Raw genomic sequence first — 17,215 nt, 5'->3', positions numbered from 1 at the left:
TGATATATTATGGGATAATGAAGGTAACGATGGCTCAGAAGAATCTGACCTTGAATGTGAAGTATATTCTAATATTGATTCAGATGCAGATATCGATGGCTCAGAAGATTCAGAAGGAAGTGATGAATAACATACCTACTGATAAATACCGGTACTGTTGTTGTTAGTAAATTGAATTCTATTATAATAAAAATATTTGTTAGTTTTATTTTTTTTATTTATTTTTTCTTAGAATCAAAGCTTTTTTTTTTTTGAAATTAAGGTCATCTTACAATGGATGGCGTCTTAGAATTGAAGAAATACGGTACCAGGCTTTTCGTACCAACTAAGAAATGTTCAAGGTTTAGGCCTAAATGGATGTCAGATGAACTAATGAGATGTGCCATAGAAGAAAAATGCATGGGATACATATAGCCCGTGACTACTAAATACGATAAATATTTTTATTGACGATTTATTGTAAACTCTGCTGACTTGGTTGTTGTGCCGGAGTATAAACAGAAAAATTATTATATAAATTAGCAGGTGACATGGAATCCTATGGTAGATATAAGCTGGTCTGTAATCAAGTCACAAAGGAGGTTAGGCAGATTACGAGAAATATTTGGCAAAGGATGCAAAGAAAAACAACAAAGTTCTTTACTTATGTAAACTCTAGAAGGAAATTGAGTCAGATTGGTCCACTGGATATTGATGGTTCAACTGTTGATGATCATGCTGAGGTAGTTAACAAACTGAATGAGTATTTTGCATCTACATTTACACATGAGGAGTTATTCAGAGAGGGCAGTGCCAGAGGCGTATTAAACTCTGCCAGTGAACGAAATGATTTTAAAATTACTGAGAGTAAAGTGGAGCAGAAATTGTTGAAGATAAACTTAAGAAAAGCACCTGGGGTGGATGTGATCTATGCAGTTATATTAAAGGAGGCAGCAAAGGAAGTAAGCAAAACCTTAGCCATAATTATGAGCGCTTCCTTGGAATCAGGGGAGATATCCATGGACTGGAGATGTGCAAATGATCCCAGTTCACAAAAGAGGATCAAAGGGTGACACAAGTAATTAGTCCTGTTAGTTTAACTTCTGTTCTAGGGAAAATGAATGGAGTCACTGGTTAAGAAGCACTGCAGGATCATCTACACAAGAGTTCGGACACAGCATGTTTTTGTTTAGGAGAAGTCGTGTCTGACCAATTTGATTGGATACTGTGATGTGGTCACGATGGAACTGGATGCAAAAAATTATTTTGATATCATATACTTGGATCTTAGGAAAGCTTTTGATACTGTTGCACATGGAAGACCACTGTACAAATTGGAGCAGTATGGCATTAAGGGCAAATTGCTGCTGCTTTGGATAAAGGGATGGTTGCATGGGAGAAGACAGAGAATGGTAATCAATGGACACTGCTCTTTGTGAACTAATGTTATTAGTGGAGTTCCCCAGGATTCTGTGTTGGGTCCATTGTTGTTTTCTGTATTTATTAATGATACTGATGAAGGTACATCAGGCTTATTGGCTAAGAGTGCAGATTATACGAAGTTTGGTAGGGCTGTTAATGACACTAATGACAGTACACTACTGCAACAGGACTTAGAAAAGTTGAGCAGATGGGCTGAGAGGTGGCAACTGAAGTTTAACATTGACAAATGTAAAGTACTGCATATGGGTTGCAGTAACCCCCAGGGTAGTGTATCAACTGTGTGGTAGTACACTCATAGTGGTAGAGAATGAAATGGACCTGGGGGTAAATTGTGCAGTCAGATATGAAGTTTTCTGAGCAGTGCAGATGGTCTGCAAGAGTAGCTCATGGTGTCTTGTCAGTGATATACAGGAATTTTTCTAGCAGTGCTCTGGCCACATCTTGAGTACTGTATACAGGACTGGAGGCCTCATTTTAGGAAGGATGTAGAGCCGCTGGAACGAGTAGAGAGAGAGAAGGGCAACAAGATTAGTGAACGGAACAAAAGGTTGCTCTTACGAAGAAAGGCTTAAGTTTTGTGAATTACAGTGTCTGAAGACTCAAATCATCCAAGGCCTTATACACTTCAATCAGCTCACCTTGCAGGTGATCTGATTGAAGTGTATAAGGCTTTTTATATAGAAAAACATTTGGAGAGAATGGATGGGTGAAATGGGAAGTGTTTTTTATTGTTATTTTTTTATTTTTTTTTTTTTTTGGCTAATGCTGTATAAGCTTGCTTTCTTGCATCATATGCCTTAATATTGGTAATGCTAATATTGCATGATGTACGAAACCCATAGTACTAAAATATTTGAATTTCACTGTATGGCTTTTCTTTTCCATTGTTATGATTACTATAGTCTTAAAATTTTCTGACCATTCCCCTTGCTCATACATTAACCATATTAATTCTCTTAAGTCCATTACCCCTAGCAACCTTATAAACTACTGGAATTCAATCAATACCTGCTGCGTTATTTCCCCCTCTTTTTTTTTTTTTTTTTTTTTTTTTTTTTTAGTGCTGTAATTACTTCTTGCTTCATTATGAGACTGACCCCAAGCTTTCACGATCCACCATTTCTATATTATCGAACTTAACCTCTTCTTGCCGCTGATTTGATCTTTATAACTCTCTCATATATTCCATTCATCCGTTCCTTATCTCTGATTTCTTAGTTCTGTTTCTCAATAACATCCTGACTTCCCATTTTCTCCATACTCACATTCCTTTCTCTCTCTCTCTCTCTCTCTCTCTCTCTCTCTCTCTCTCTCTCTCTCTCTCTCTCTCTCTCTCTCATGAAGTAAGAGAATGGAACAGTGTCTGAAGACTCTCTCTCAAATCATATTTTCCTAACCTTTTTAATATCTTTAATTACCTACAAAACCTATCCACCATTTCTTCCTTGCTTTATCTATTGTCTAAGCTAATCATTCATTATAGAGGTATAGTGAGATTAATTTTTAATCTCACAATACCTTCTCCCACCATCTTTAGTATTATTATTTTTTCATTTCTTTCTTTCTTTCCCTCCTCCATTTCTCTTATCACATCCTCTGTCACCTGTGGTTTACTAGGCCATAATCCCTACCCATATCCTATTTATTCTTCTGCTCTTTTGGTTATATTGAATCTCAAACTTATCCATTTACCATTTCTACTTTGATTATCCATCAGACCATCCTTTCCATTGATGTCCTTTTCCAATTTTGTCCCCATAATATCCTTTCTTGCTGTTTTAATTCCACATCCATTCATTAACACAAATTATGATCAGAATATATGCCTTGTCCTGGGTATTCATGACAGTTATTCATATTATTTCCATACTTCTTCCTAACTAAGATGTATTCCAGTTTACAACCCCAAGCATTTTCCATGTATACTCCATCTTTTATGTTGTTTAAACCAAGTGTTCATTATCATTAGATCATTCTGGTCACAAAACCCACCAACCTTTCTATTCTCTGATTCTACCTAACCAATTGATATTGTTCCATATATTTTCCCTTCTTCCCTTTTCCAACCACTCTATTTTTATCACCCATAATCATCAAAAATATGTCTACCTGATCTCTCTCTCTCAATTACATTTTTTAGATGCTGATAAATCTCTTCCTTGTGTTCTGTTGGCATATATACATTCCCACTTAAAAGATTGGGATCACATTTTATTTTTCTTAATTTTCAAAGTTTTTATTAAAATAGGACCAACTTGTTTACCAATATTTATTAAAATATTTTATATTATGTATAAAAATCAAGCAACAAATAATATTAATATCTAAAGTGTTTTGCAATAATATAAATTCAGGAATAAGAGCTGTAACTTTTAAAATTGAACATCAGTCATTCAGAAAGAGTATTTGGTGTAAGTTTTTGTGTGTTTTGTGATAAACATGGAAGAAATAAGGAACTGAGTGTTGAAAAAAGAAGTGCTATCATAATTCTGTATAAAAAAAGTTTTTCCGTGAGACGTGTTGGCAAAAAAACTAGGTGTTTCAATTAAAGGAGTACAAACTACCATTCTATGATTCAAGGAGAATGGCAATTAAGAAAAAAGTAAGAACAAGAGTCAGAAGTAGAAGAATCATCTAGAATGCGAAGAATGATAATAACATCCCATCTGGGACTCAGTGTTCCAAGTTTGTACCCACCAGATGTGAGCCAGAATGTGCCTTTTGTTCCCTTCCCCCAGCACCTTCTCTCTTCCTCCATAAGTACATAAGAGTTACTGAGATAAGTACACATATCTCGGTATCCGTCTCCATTATAATAGAACAGATTCTCACCTCTTGTTTCTGCTCAACTAATTTCTAACAATGAAGAGTGACCCCCAAAGATGTAAATTCTATGATTCATTGTATAACAAAAAAGACCCTTACCAAACTCCATTAAGATTGTCCACCAAAAATAGAAAATGAGAAATAAGTTTTTAAGTTTTCTCTCGTTAGGAAATAGAAAAAAAATTATCAGATTAAATTACGATCTAAAATATCACCATAGCTACTCCCAAGTTTGGAACTTCTATATGTACAATATACTTAGTTGATGAAAGCAATAACATAAAGAATAAGGTTATACACATTTATTTATTATCACACAAATAGCAAAAACTCATAGATTTATCGACTTCTTATAGGAAAACACATGTACAAGTTTTGAATTTTGAAAAACAAACTATTTCATTTTCAGTGAAAACAGTACTGTAAAAACAACTTCACAAATAAATTTATCAGATCGTCAATACATGTAGACCAAAAAAAAATGAGCAAATTTTTGTGATGTATTGCATTTTGCAATACATCACAAAAATTCTCTATTGCTATTTTAGCAATAGAGAATTTGAGTCTTTGTATATTCAGCACTTCTGGTTTTTTGTTCAGAATTTTTTTTTAATTAGCTGGTGAATGTCTAATTTCTCTGCATCTCATGTTCAGTTGAAATGGTTGCCAGATAGCTCAAGTCTTTCTTGAGCTATTGTTGATCTAAAATATTTTTTTATAATTTTTAATTTAGGAATTTAATTTTGCCTCCTGCTACTGAAACTGATAATGTAAACAGAATTTTTAATGAAACAAAGATATTTGAAAACATGCTATGCACGAGTCATTTTCTAACAAATAATTTAAAACTTCCAATGGAGCCATATTAGATTGTACCATATCTTGAAACATTTCACTTTCAATTCATCAGATATATGGCATCAATGTCACTTCCACTTTTATCATTATCAGAAAGTTTTGACTGTAGAATTTCACACTTGCTTCTTCTTTCATCATTACTGATGTACGTACTTCAGATTGGAAAAATTATGCAAAAAATCAAATGCTTCATTATGCTGCTGAAGTATCTCAGCTCTTTCAGTCAGTGATTTTATGATTATGTCCAAAATTGAAAAATAAAAATTTACCTTGAAATCTCTTTGTGGATGTCTGATTGGTTCATCAACTTTTTCATAATTAAATTGCCTAGCCTTTCTCCCAAAACATACTGCACTTGTTTCTGGGGCAAATTCAGTTTCAAAACTCATTGCTGTTTTTTTACTAATATTTTAAGTGATTTTTATTGGAAATTGAATCTTCTACCTGCCAAGGGCAATGAACTTAAATTAATTTGAAAATTACTTTATTTTTCAAAAATGGTTTTACTGATTTTGATGAAATTATATTTAGTTCTTATGCCATATAATTTGTTTGTTTTATTGTCACAATAAAATGAAATTGAAAATGTTCTTTATTAGTTTTGTCTTTAGATGGGCCCCAAATTCCATTTTGCCTTGGGCCCCATGAAGGTATAATGTGCCACTGATTGATGCTTATCTTTTTTACTGTTTTAAATTTTACTACCCCCAAAAAAAATGTCAGTGAACAGAAAGGGAGTGAATTTGAATGTAAAAGATAAGTTAAGAATTATAGAAACATACGACAACTAAGTCACGATACTGATCACGTTGAAAATCTGAAGTCATGGATGAACAGGAGTTTAATGATTGGGTGGACACAGATGTGATCTACAAGTTACTACAGGCTTTAACAGATGAAGAAATTGCCAAGGAGAAGAAAAATGAAGATGAACCCAGATGAATTTCAGTTACAAAATGGTAAAGTTGTGAAAGCTATAGTATTCCTGAGGAGAGTATTGAAAGAAACTGGTGAAGTGAATATAGACTGTTATACAATACTGAAAAATCTATAAATAGACTTTTTAGTGATAATTTAAAGCAATCTAAAATAAGTGACTATTTTAAATTATAATCATATTACAAAGTGTTATGTGTTATTAATATGTATATTAATTAAGCTATGTACGTAAGTATAAATTTATTTTTATTTTGCTAACTGGGGATAATATTCTTCCAATTTGCAAGTATCATTTAATTGGTAATGAACTTTTGGCTATATAAAGTGTAAATTTGTGCTTTATATCTTTATTTTTATAGCCTTGGATAATATTCGTCAATTTTCACTTGTTAGAATTGCGGTTTATTAGAATCAAAATTTAATTTGCAAAGGGGCTCACATCTGGTGAGTATGGGCTTGGCACACCCAGGGTCCTGAGCTGGATATCACCATTCTTCTCTTTCTTGGTGATTCCCTTCTACTTTTGACACACACACACACACTCTCTCTCTCTCTCTCTCTCTCTCTCTCTCTCTCTCTCTCTCTCTCTCTCTCTCTCTCTCTCTCTCAGGGTAACTCGGGAACTTTTTTTTTTTTCCTGGTGCACCATATGGCTATTAATAATAACAATAATAACAACATGATCACTATAACTAGCACTTACTATGCTTAAATTTCAGGAGGGCTTTTGATACTGTTCATACATAAAAGACTGCTGTACAAACTAGAGCAATGTGGCATTAAGGGCAAGTTACTGCTATGGATAAAGGAATGGTTAAGTGGAAGAAGACAGAGTGGTTATCAATGGACACTGCTCTTCACAGAGACTAATGTTATTAGTCTCTATGAAAAGCAGAGTTCAGTGCTGGGTCCATTGTTGTTTTTCAATATTTATCAGTAATATTGATGAAGGTATATCAGACTTAATGTCTAATGATACAAAGGTTGGCAGGTTGGTTAATGACAGTCATCAGGGTGAGCTACTGCAACAAGATCTGGGAAAATTGGGTCGACGGGCTGAGAGATCGCAGTTAATTGACAAATGCAAGGTATTGCACATGGGTAGCAGTAACCCTAGAGTAAGTTATCAATTATGTGGTACTACATTCAGGGTAGTGGAGAATGAAAAAGACCTGGGGGTAATTGTGCAGTGAGACATGAAATTCTCTAAGCATTGCAGATGTGCTGCCAGGACAGCTCATGGGGTTTTGTCAATGATATACAGAAACTTTGCTAGGAGGGATAAGGAGGTGTTAACCCTTTGTATAAGGCCATGGTTAGGCCACATCTTGAGTACTATATACAGGTCTGGAGGCCTCATTTTAGGATGTAGACCTGCTGGTACAGGTGCAGAGAAGGGCAACCAGATTGGTGAAAGGAACAAAAGGGTGCTCTTACCTAGAAAGGTTTCAGTTCTGCAAATTTCAGAGTCTTGAGACCAGGAACCTGCAAGGAGATCTGTTTGAGGCATTTAAAGCCTTAACTGGATTGAGTAAGCTGAATGTTAACGGTATTTTTCCACTTGCTAAGTTTACGCACATAAGGGGGCACAAATTTAAGTTAAGGAAGGATGGTTGCAGGATAGATGTTTGAAAGTTTGCTTTCAGTCAGCTGGTGGTTGATTGTTGGAACAGATTTCCATCTGTTGTTGTGGAAGTGGTTGTGTTGAATAAACTCTAGGGGAGAACTAGACAAATTCTTGGAGGGCATGGATGGGTGAACTGTTTTTTTTTTTTTTTTTTTGGTTGATGCTGTATAAGCTGCCTTTTTTATTTTTTTTTGCATCCTTTGCCATTATTATTTCTACTACATATCCAGACGGTTAATCAGCCCACTTAGCTGTTTCCTCCTCTTTTAAATGAATAGCAGATTAACCTTTTCAAGATGGTATTTGTTTGAAAGTAGTACAGTACTTGGGAAACTCATTGTGATGGGATATCTGCTGTTAACATAAGACAATTAAATTTAAATAAAATTTGTTTATATTCTGGCATGGCCTGTATAGACTCAGAGGAGTTCACAAGATAGAAAATACAAAAACATTGCTGTATTTAGCTAAATTTAGCAATTGAATTGAGCAGTTTAAATCCTTCTTTCCACAAAAAAAAAAAAAAAAAAAAAAGACAGGATAGGATTGCTCTCCTCACTCCATAAAAGTAAAGTGCAGCCATTATCAACCCACTGCAGGATGGAAGCCTCCTCAACAATTCATACTGAGGGAAATGGACCATAATCTGCCACGCTGGTCCAGTGCGGGTTGGCAGATCGACCGTATTCAGCAGTCAGGGGCTTGAACCCCGGTCTACTCAAAGAGCTTGTGCTGCTGCACTCCTGCTCCTGCCCACTCGGCTACTCCTCACTCCATATAATTTATTAATTATTCATTACTGTTATGATTATAATTTCATTTGTTTAATTAAATTCCTAATTTCATTTATTTAATTATTATTATTAATTCTGTCACTTGAAATACAGAATGGTGTATATTTATTTTTAAGTTAGTGGCAAATGATTCAAGGAAGCAAGCTTTTACTGCATCTGCAAAAAAAAAAAAAAAAACCCTCACAGACATATTATCTCATTTTTTTTTTCAGTATTCTTGTTTACATAGATTTTGGTATTTCTAAAATTAATTTTGTTTCTGGATGTATTTATAGTGCTAATTCTAAAAGTCCAAACCATTTTTCCTATCACGTACAGCTTTTTTACAAACAGTAAGAATTATTTTCTGAGACACACATAAAATGAGTGTCTCAGAAAATAATCAGATCTGTTTAGACATGTCAAGACCTGCAATTTGGGTAGCTTTATAAATCTGCAAAGTGTTCTTCCACATTCAGTTGTTTTCTGATGCATTCTTGCAGTTCAGTCTGCTTCTAACATCAATTTTATATTCTATGAAATAATGAATAAAGCTACAAGTTGCCATTGTCAAAGAATATGGATTTCATATTCTTTGACAATAGCAACTTGTAGCTGTGTTAACAATCCAAATATATTTTGTTACATTTGTGGTAACCATGTTGTGCCAAAACAAAGGCAGGACATAGTAACATTTGTGAAAAATGTATATGCTGCACATTTTGGAATTAAATTAGATGACCAAGATAAAAGTTGAACCACCCATAAAGTATGCCATATATACACGTGGAAGACTTGTGATTGTGGAATTGTGGTAAAAAGAAAGCCATAACACTTGCCATTTCCATGGTGTGGAGGGAACTTTTGTGAGCATATTAATGACTGCTACTTTTGTTCCATAAATGTAGCAGGTAATAAGACAAAGAACAAGCAGAGTGTTGTGTACCCCAACAACATTACTTTAGCTCTAAGGCCAGGACCCTAGGATCAGAACTATTAGTACCACCTCCACCAGCTGTTTTTGAACATATGCCATCAGATCCTGAATTCAACATTTTTCATCTTCAGGATAATAAAAACTATTGTGACAAAGAAATTCACAACTCTGGATCATAGATTTTACACTAAGTGAATTTAATGATCTCTTGAGAGATTTAAATCTACCCAAGAGAACATTGGGAAGGGTAAGTGTGGACACAAAGACAATTGCTGACACGTTTCAAAGAACATTAAAAACAAGTGACTAGTAGATCAAAAAAAAAAAAAAAGTATTGTTACCTCCTCTGCATATTAAAGCTAGGTTTAATAAAACAGTTTGTCTAAGTTCTGAATAAAGAAGTATGTTTGCACTAAATTCCCATTGCATTCATACAGAAAAATCAAAGGAGGAATTTTTGTTGGGCCTCATGTGCTTAAATTGCTGCTGTTAGTCTGTGTTTGAAGAATCCATGAACCAAACTGAAAGAGGTGTTTGGACTAGCTTTAAAAAATGTAGTATGCAAATTTTTGGGAAACAGTAAACACCCAGATTATGAGATGATTGTGAGTGATATCAAAATGTGTTGTTGTAGTAAAGAATCTTTATTGCTTTATTGTATTTTTTAGAGAATACAATAAAGCAATTGGGATGCCCCACAGCATGTAAAGCTAGGGATCTTATACTTGGAGAACATATAAAATTAACACGCAGACTTTTAATTCTGATAATATCTTTCCAATAATTAGCATATGCATGGATAGTTCATGGGGATCACACCTCAAGACACATAGGGAGCTTTATCATGATGTTGATAGATGAGTTCTGGTGGGATTTATGACTGGTGAGCAGTATGAAGGGTAAGTGTTTTGTTATTCTGTGCCCATACCTAGTATTCAATGAATATTTATTCATGTTGACCCTGTAAACTTCCATCAGTTGGTGTACTGGGAGGACTTGTGCTGGTATGAATCAGTTGCAGAGTTTTACTCTGTGTATTCTCAGAAGCAGTGTGCGGGTTGCTTTTAGTTCATGATGGGTGCTGCCCTCCAGCACATGATAGCACAACGAAACAAATGGCCCTCAGTCCCCAGTGGCTTTCACTCCCCCTCTTACGGCAGCGAGAGGATCAGAGTGGAAGCAGAGGGTGCTAAAAATCTCTGGGTACGACCAGGCTGCCATGCACAGAAACTGAACTTGGCCTGTTACAATGTAAGATCGCTCATCGGTGAAGACAGGATATTAGAGCTGGAAAAGGAATTAGAAAATGTGAATTTGAATATCATCAGTTTGGCTGAAACAAGAATAAGAAATGAATTACTTATAATGATTTTTTAGTGTTTCTCACCAACCATTGAAGTGAAAGACGAAAAACCAAATTCTTAAAATTTTAATATTTACAATAAATTTATTTACAAACAAAACAAAATACCATATTACTGATGATAGCAATTTTAAAATAAGACAACTGTGATATACAGTAAATATACAAGGTGATAATACAAATACCGAATTTAAAATACAATAAAATATACCAGGTTAAAAGCGCTAAAATACTAACCGAAGCTTTCAAAGGCTTCTGCCTTCTTTCTCAACAGTGCACTTCTATTCTGCGGTGCATCATTAAATACCAGCAGGTTCACGGTGCGTCTCACGTAAACGTATACTGTTCCCGTCGGAACCGGAAGTGGCTCGGGAGCGTTTCAGGCAAAAACGTTCATCCTCTCCAAGGATTACCGCCTCAAAGAGGGGATGAATGCATATGCTCCTATTTATTGTAAATATTAAAATGCGTGATGAATGCGTGTGCCCCTATTTATTGTAAATATTAAAATTTTAAGAATTTGGTTTTTCATCTTTCGTTTTTTACTTCAATGGTTGGTGAGAAACACTAAAAAAAAAATCATAGTATGAATATACCCAACCCCAGAGGCCTATTTGAAGAATTACTTATAAGTTAATCAAGTGGAAATCTGCTGTACACCAATGGAATCAGTGAAAGGGGCGAAGGTGGAGTTGGCTTTCTGGTCCATAAAGATATAAAAAACAACATTTTGGAATTCAAAAGTACATCACCAAGGGTGTCAAGCCTACTACTCAGGATTTCTAAGAGCTACAAGCTAAAGTTTATAATGATTTATGCACCAACGTCGAGTCATTATGATAAAGAGGTTGTACACAGAAATTGAGTCTTCTAGATGAGCAGAAAACCCACCACACTATCATTATGGGAGACTTTAATGCTAAGGTTGGAAAGAGACAAAACAGTGCAGAAAGGGGAATTATCGGAAATTTTGGAATTAGTGAAAGACTTGTGGAATTTGCAGAATCTCGAGGATTGTCAGTAATGAACACCCTTTTCAAGAAAAGGGTGAACAGAAAGTGGACTGGAAGAGCCCAAATGGATTAACAACTAATGAAATTGACTTCATCTTCACTAACAGAAGATATATCATGAATGATGTTACTGTCCTGAACAAGGAAAATGTTGGAAGTGATCACAGAATGGTAAGATGCACACTTGATATAGACGTAAGAAAAGAAAGGAAAAAACTGACTCGAGTAAATAATACGAAGGTCTTTGAGATAACAGAAGAGAAGGAAAAGCAGTATGTACTGGAACTTAAGAACAAGTTTGAGCTTCTGCAGATGGCTCAGAACCAAGATATCAACGAGGAATATTACAAATTTCTGAAAGTGATAAAGCCCAAGAAACCTATAGGTAAAAATAAATCCAAAGAAGAAAAAATTAGTCAAGAAACACTTGTCGTGATGAACCATAGACGACCAGATAAACAATGACAAGGAGAAAATTGAATATACTGAGTTATGCAAAGCCATTAGAAAGAGACTCGGAGAGGACATAAGAAGATTTAACACAAGAAAAGTAGGACAAGCATTAAGGGAAAACAAAGGACTTAAATCAGCAGCCATGAGCAGTAATATAGAAAGACGAATGATACTGAAACTGAAGAACAGCAATGGTGTACTTGTAAATATCAGAAGACTACTATAGAGAATTATACAAGGAGCGAGGGAATGATGCCGGCAGTGGGGAAGATGGATCGCAAATTAGTAACACATACGACATACCCAATATCCTTCCTGATGAGGTAGAACATGTGTTGAAGAAAATGAAGAATCAGAAAGCCCCAGGAGAAGATGAAGTTACTGTAGAGTTGTTATAATTGGGAGGAAGAGATGGCACAAAAATTGGCAAGACTCTTCACAAAATACATTAGAAAAGGTGTGATGCCTGAGGAGTGGAATAATGCAACCATAGTTTTGCTGCATAAGAAAGGAGATAAATCAGAAATTGGAAATTATAGACCAATTAGCTTGCTATCCCACATCTACAAGTTGTTCACAAGGGTCATTACTAACAGATTAGAAAGAATACGTGATGAGAATCAACCGAAAGAGCAAGCTGGCTTTAGGACATGATTCTCAACTATGGATCACCTTCACATAATATCACAGCTAACGGAGAAAGCAAATGAATATAAAACACCATTACGCCTGGCATTTGTGGATTATGAAAAGGCATTTGACTCCATACAGCATAAGGCAATGTTTCGGGCACTGGAAAGACAAGACAAGACATAGATACCCCATGTATTATGATTTTAAGAAAATATATGAGAATGCTACCTCCTTTATTAGACTAGACAAAGACAGTAGCAAATTTAAAATTGAGAAAGGAGTTGGACAAGGAGACAATATCTCCAAAGTTGTTTACTGCTGCCCTTGAGGAAGCTTTCAGAAGATTAGACTGGTCGTAGAAAGGAGTCAATGTGAATGAAGAGTACCTAAACCATTTATGATTTGCAGATGACATTGTGGTCATAAGCCACGATCCCAAAGAATTAGAGGAAAATCTTAATCAGTTATGAAGAGTTAGTAAGGATTTTGGACTAAAGATGAATATGGCTAAAACAAAAGTAGTGATGAACAAGTATGCCATAGAAAGGGATATAATGATTGAAGGAGCAGTAATTGAAAAGGTGTAGTCATATACTTATCTGGAATAAGTCATTAGCTGTAATAATGATAAATGGCTGGAGGTCAAGAGAAGAATAAATTTTTGATGGATAGTGGATAGCATTCAGGAAATATAGTCACATACTGAGGTGCAATATCCCAGTTTATCTGTAACGTAAAATAATGAACCAATGTATACTCCCCACCATGACTTATGGAAGTGAAACTTGGGCACTCACCAAAAGAAAGGAAATATAGAGAAGCTGAGAACGACACAGCGAAGAATGGAACAAATTATATTGGGACTTAGACTGTTAGATAAGAAGAGAAACACATGGATTAGGCAGCAAACTCAAGTAAAGGACATTTTTATCAAAACTAAAAGAACTAAAATTGTCTTGGGCAGGACACATTACTCGAAGACATGATGACAGATGGACTAAGAAAATAACAGAATGGTACCCAAGAGGAGCTAGAAGAAAACCTGGAGGACAACGACGGTGATGGACAGATGAAATTCATGAGTTTGTGGGTAGTAAATGGATAGCCATTGCACAAAACAGAAGGAACTGGAAAGTTGCTGGAGAGGCCCTCATCCTGTAGTGGATTGATAATGGCTGATGATGATGATGATGATGCTGCTGCTGCAACGTGTGAAGATATCACAGAAGTCAGGGGAGAAGATTACACCTCTTAACAGATTTGTTGCAATCATACTCCTTAATAGATTTGCATATGTGACCATTTGAGTGGTTTACACATGTGACGATATCTGATGTGTGTATGTTATCCATTTTAGGAGCCTTTTACTCTTCTGTGTAAACTTTTTATTTAGTGTCAGATTTGAGAAGTTCAGAAGAACTAGGGGTGCCTCTGTAGCCGGGTGGGCAGGAGCAGTGTATAGCACACTTCTTGATTAGACCGGGGTTCAAGCCTGTGACCACCACCATATACAGCAATACCTTGCATAGTGAGATTAATGCAATGGAAAAGCTACCACACTGACTGAATCAGCACTAAACGGGGAATAGTTTCAGTGGGAAAAATAATTGTACGTGGGTATTGTAAGGATTTTTTTATAGTTGGAATAATTATGCATGATTAGTTAGAAAAATAATAATGAGGTAGACTAAGAATGAAATTAATTGATAATTGGAAAAAAGGAAAACTACGACAATTTTATTTTGAAAAAATGAAAGCTAGAAAATTTTACTGATTAGAAAAAAATCTTTCTGATCTAAGTTGCACAATTTTGTTTTCCTTCTTTTCTTTGTGAAGTTCTTGTTAACATTGAATGGCATTTTTGAACGCTCGTTGGGCATTAATATTACGCTCTACATCTGGATCATGATTCATAATTAAGTCTGAAGCAGATTCCACTGCCCTAAACATTTTTCAAGTTCTTATAAGGGAAATTCTTTTTCTCGCACTTTACTAGCTCCTTGGTTATACTCTGGCCTTTCTTCTGCTTCCTCATATGCCCATTCTTGGTCTAAGTTAAGGAGAGTATCATTATTGAGAACTTGAGAATATGTGTCAATGCATTCTCGAACATTAACCATTTCTAAAGACTCGAATCCAGGATTGTTTCCAATTTTGACCACATTTTCGGAAACATCCTGAATTTCTGACTCATAAAGCCGCAGGAATCACGCAATGAGAAAAACTTGCTTCCACACTGCTCTCATGTTACTCTCGCTAACTTCGAGCCATGCTTTGTTTATGTTTTCGATAGAATTTCTGATTTTGTATTTTTCTAGAATTCAACCAAAGATGGTGCAGCTTCTCTGGTTGTAGCCTTTATTGCTTGAGAAAAAGTTTGTCTCAAATAATATGCTTTAAATGTTGCAATGACACCTTGATCCATTGGTTGCAGTAAAGATGTTGTGTTGGGTGGAAGAAAATGAATTTTGACAGTTTCATTAAAGTCACAAAGTCCAGTTGGATGCCCTGGTGCATTATCCAATAACAACAAAGCTTTAAAATCCATGTTTTCTTTGCAGTCACGTTTGACTGCAGAACAAAAGTAAGTTTTAAACCAGTCTTCAAACAAAGTTTTCGTTACCTAAGCTTTTTTATTTGAATGCCAAACAATTGGGAGAGCCTTCTATGCATAACCGCTAAGTGCTCGGCAGTTTTCCGCACAATACACAAGCATGGGTTTTAATTTAAAATCTCCAGATGCACATCTGCTAGGCAGATGTGCATCTGGAGACTATCTTTTGATGGCTTGTAACCTGGTTGAATTTTTTCAATTTCTGATAGAAAAGTTCTAGAAGGCATTTTTTTTTCCAAAACCAACCCGTTTCATCAACATTAAAAATTTGGTTATCTTTGTACCCACCTTTTCAATTATTTCTATAAATTTTTTAGGATATAAATTTTAGGATAAAAAATAAATTCTTTAGGATATTTTTTGGCAGCATCTTTGTCTGTACTAGCACTTTTGCCTACAATACGGACATTATGAATCCCCTGAGCGTTTTTTAAAATGAAGGAACCAACTACGACTTGCCGAAAATGTTTCGTCAGTTGTCCCTTCTCCATAATTTTCTTCTGTTACATTTTCTTTGTGCGTTGAAAAGACTCGTAGCTTTTGTTTGAATTTCCATTTGATTTAACAGGATTCGCTTCTGATTGCAATCTTCTTTCCATATCGATAGCAGACATACCATATTTACCTTTAGAGCGCTCCTTTTCTTTATGATTGTTTTCTAGGCAAACGAGTCGGTAGTTATTCCATACTCTTTGTACTGATTCTTTTCTTTTACAATTTTTATTATAGATTCATTTATTCCTTTTCTCTCGTGCTAGTTTGGTAAACAAAGCATCTTCATGGCATTTGATGATTCCAAGTTTCTTTTTTAATTTCAACCATTTACGTTGCTTTGGCTTGGTATCATCCCACTTTCTTTTTTCACTCATAATAAAGGGATCACTAAGAAAAAAAAATTCACAAAAGGATACACCGTGCTTAAGAAGAAGCTGAACTTAGACTACTTTTGGAAGTAGGTGATGCCAATACTTATATATAGTACATATGCATTGTATAAACTTGCAGAAAGATCTAGAATAAGCAAGTGATGCAAATTTATGGAGATCATTCTAGAAAATTTTAGAAAAATGTCAGCCATATATGACCTCATTGTCAATCGCAGTCACAGATTATAAACTGCACTATAGTGATTCCTGTACTGATTTAAGCCACGCTATGCGAGGTATTGCTGTATATAAAAATAGATAAATCAGAAGACCCTCTAGTATTTTTTTTTTGCAAAAAGTTCTGATATGTTAGAACAAATTCCTAGTATTAGCATTAGCATTAGTAGAGGCATTTGATGCAAGAAAGCAAGCTTATGCAGCATCAGCCAAAAAAAAAAAAAAAAACCCACTTCCACTTCACCCCTCTGTTCGTTCAAAATACCTGTCCAGCTGAGCCTTAAACTTATTTAGGCTATCAACCTCCACCACAAGGGATGGAAGTCTGTTCCACCAACCAACCACCCGCTGGCTAAAGGCAAATTTCCGCACATCTATCCTACATCTGTCTTTCCTCAATTTGAATTTATGCCCTCTCAGGTGATTTTTCTGAGCTAGAGGAAGAATCCCATCAGCATTGAGCATGTTTAAACCATTCAAGGCTTTATACACCTCTATCAGATCACCTCGCTGGTGCCTAGTCTCCAGACACTGTAATTTGCAAAACTTAAGCCTTTCTTCGTAAGAGCACCCCTTTGTTCCATTCACTAATCTTGTTGCCCTTCTCTGTACTCGTTCCAGCAGCTCTACATCCGTCTTGAAATGAGGCCTCCA

At 35.4% G+C, this 17,215-nt stretch overlaps 1 protein-coding gene across 4 annotated transcripts in view; it reads left to right on the top strand.

The window, feature by feature from the left end:
- The window catches only part of LOC150085548 (uncharacterized), a 265,285-nt gene that overhangs the window by 190,191 nt on the left and 57,879 nt on the right, over positions 1 to 17,215 (top strand). Inside the window, exon 1 of one of the 4 annotated variants that reach the window (XM_090374110.1) lies at positions 10,242 to 10,281. The exons of the other annotated variants lie outside the window; for them this stretch is intronic. The gene's annotated coding sequence lies outside the window, so the exon portion shown is untranslated. Of the gene's footprint in view, positions 1 to 10,241; positions 10,282 to 17,215 lie in introns of those variants that run through there. 4 annotated transcript variants of the gene reach the window in all.

Source organism: Mastigoproctus giganteus, chromosome 5, assembly GCF_048544385.1.
Source record: "Mastigoproctus giganteus isolate SK-2022 chromosome 5, ASM4854438v1, whole genome shotgun sequence".
NCBI lineage: Eukaryota > Metazoa > Arthropoda > Arachnida > Uropygi > Thelyphonidae > Mastigoproctus > Mastigoproctus giganteus.
The sequence above is the reverse complement of the archived record's forward strand: the minus strand, read 5'-3'. Positions and strand labels throughout refer to the sequence as shown.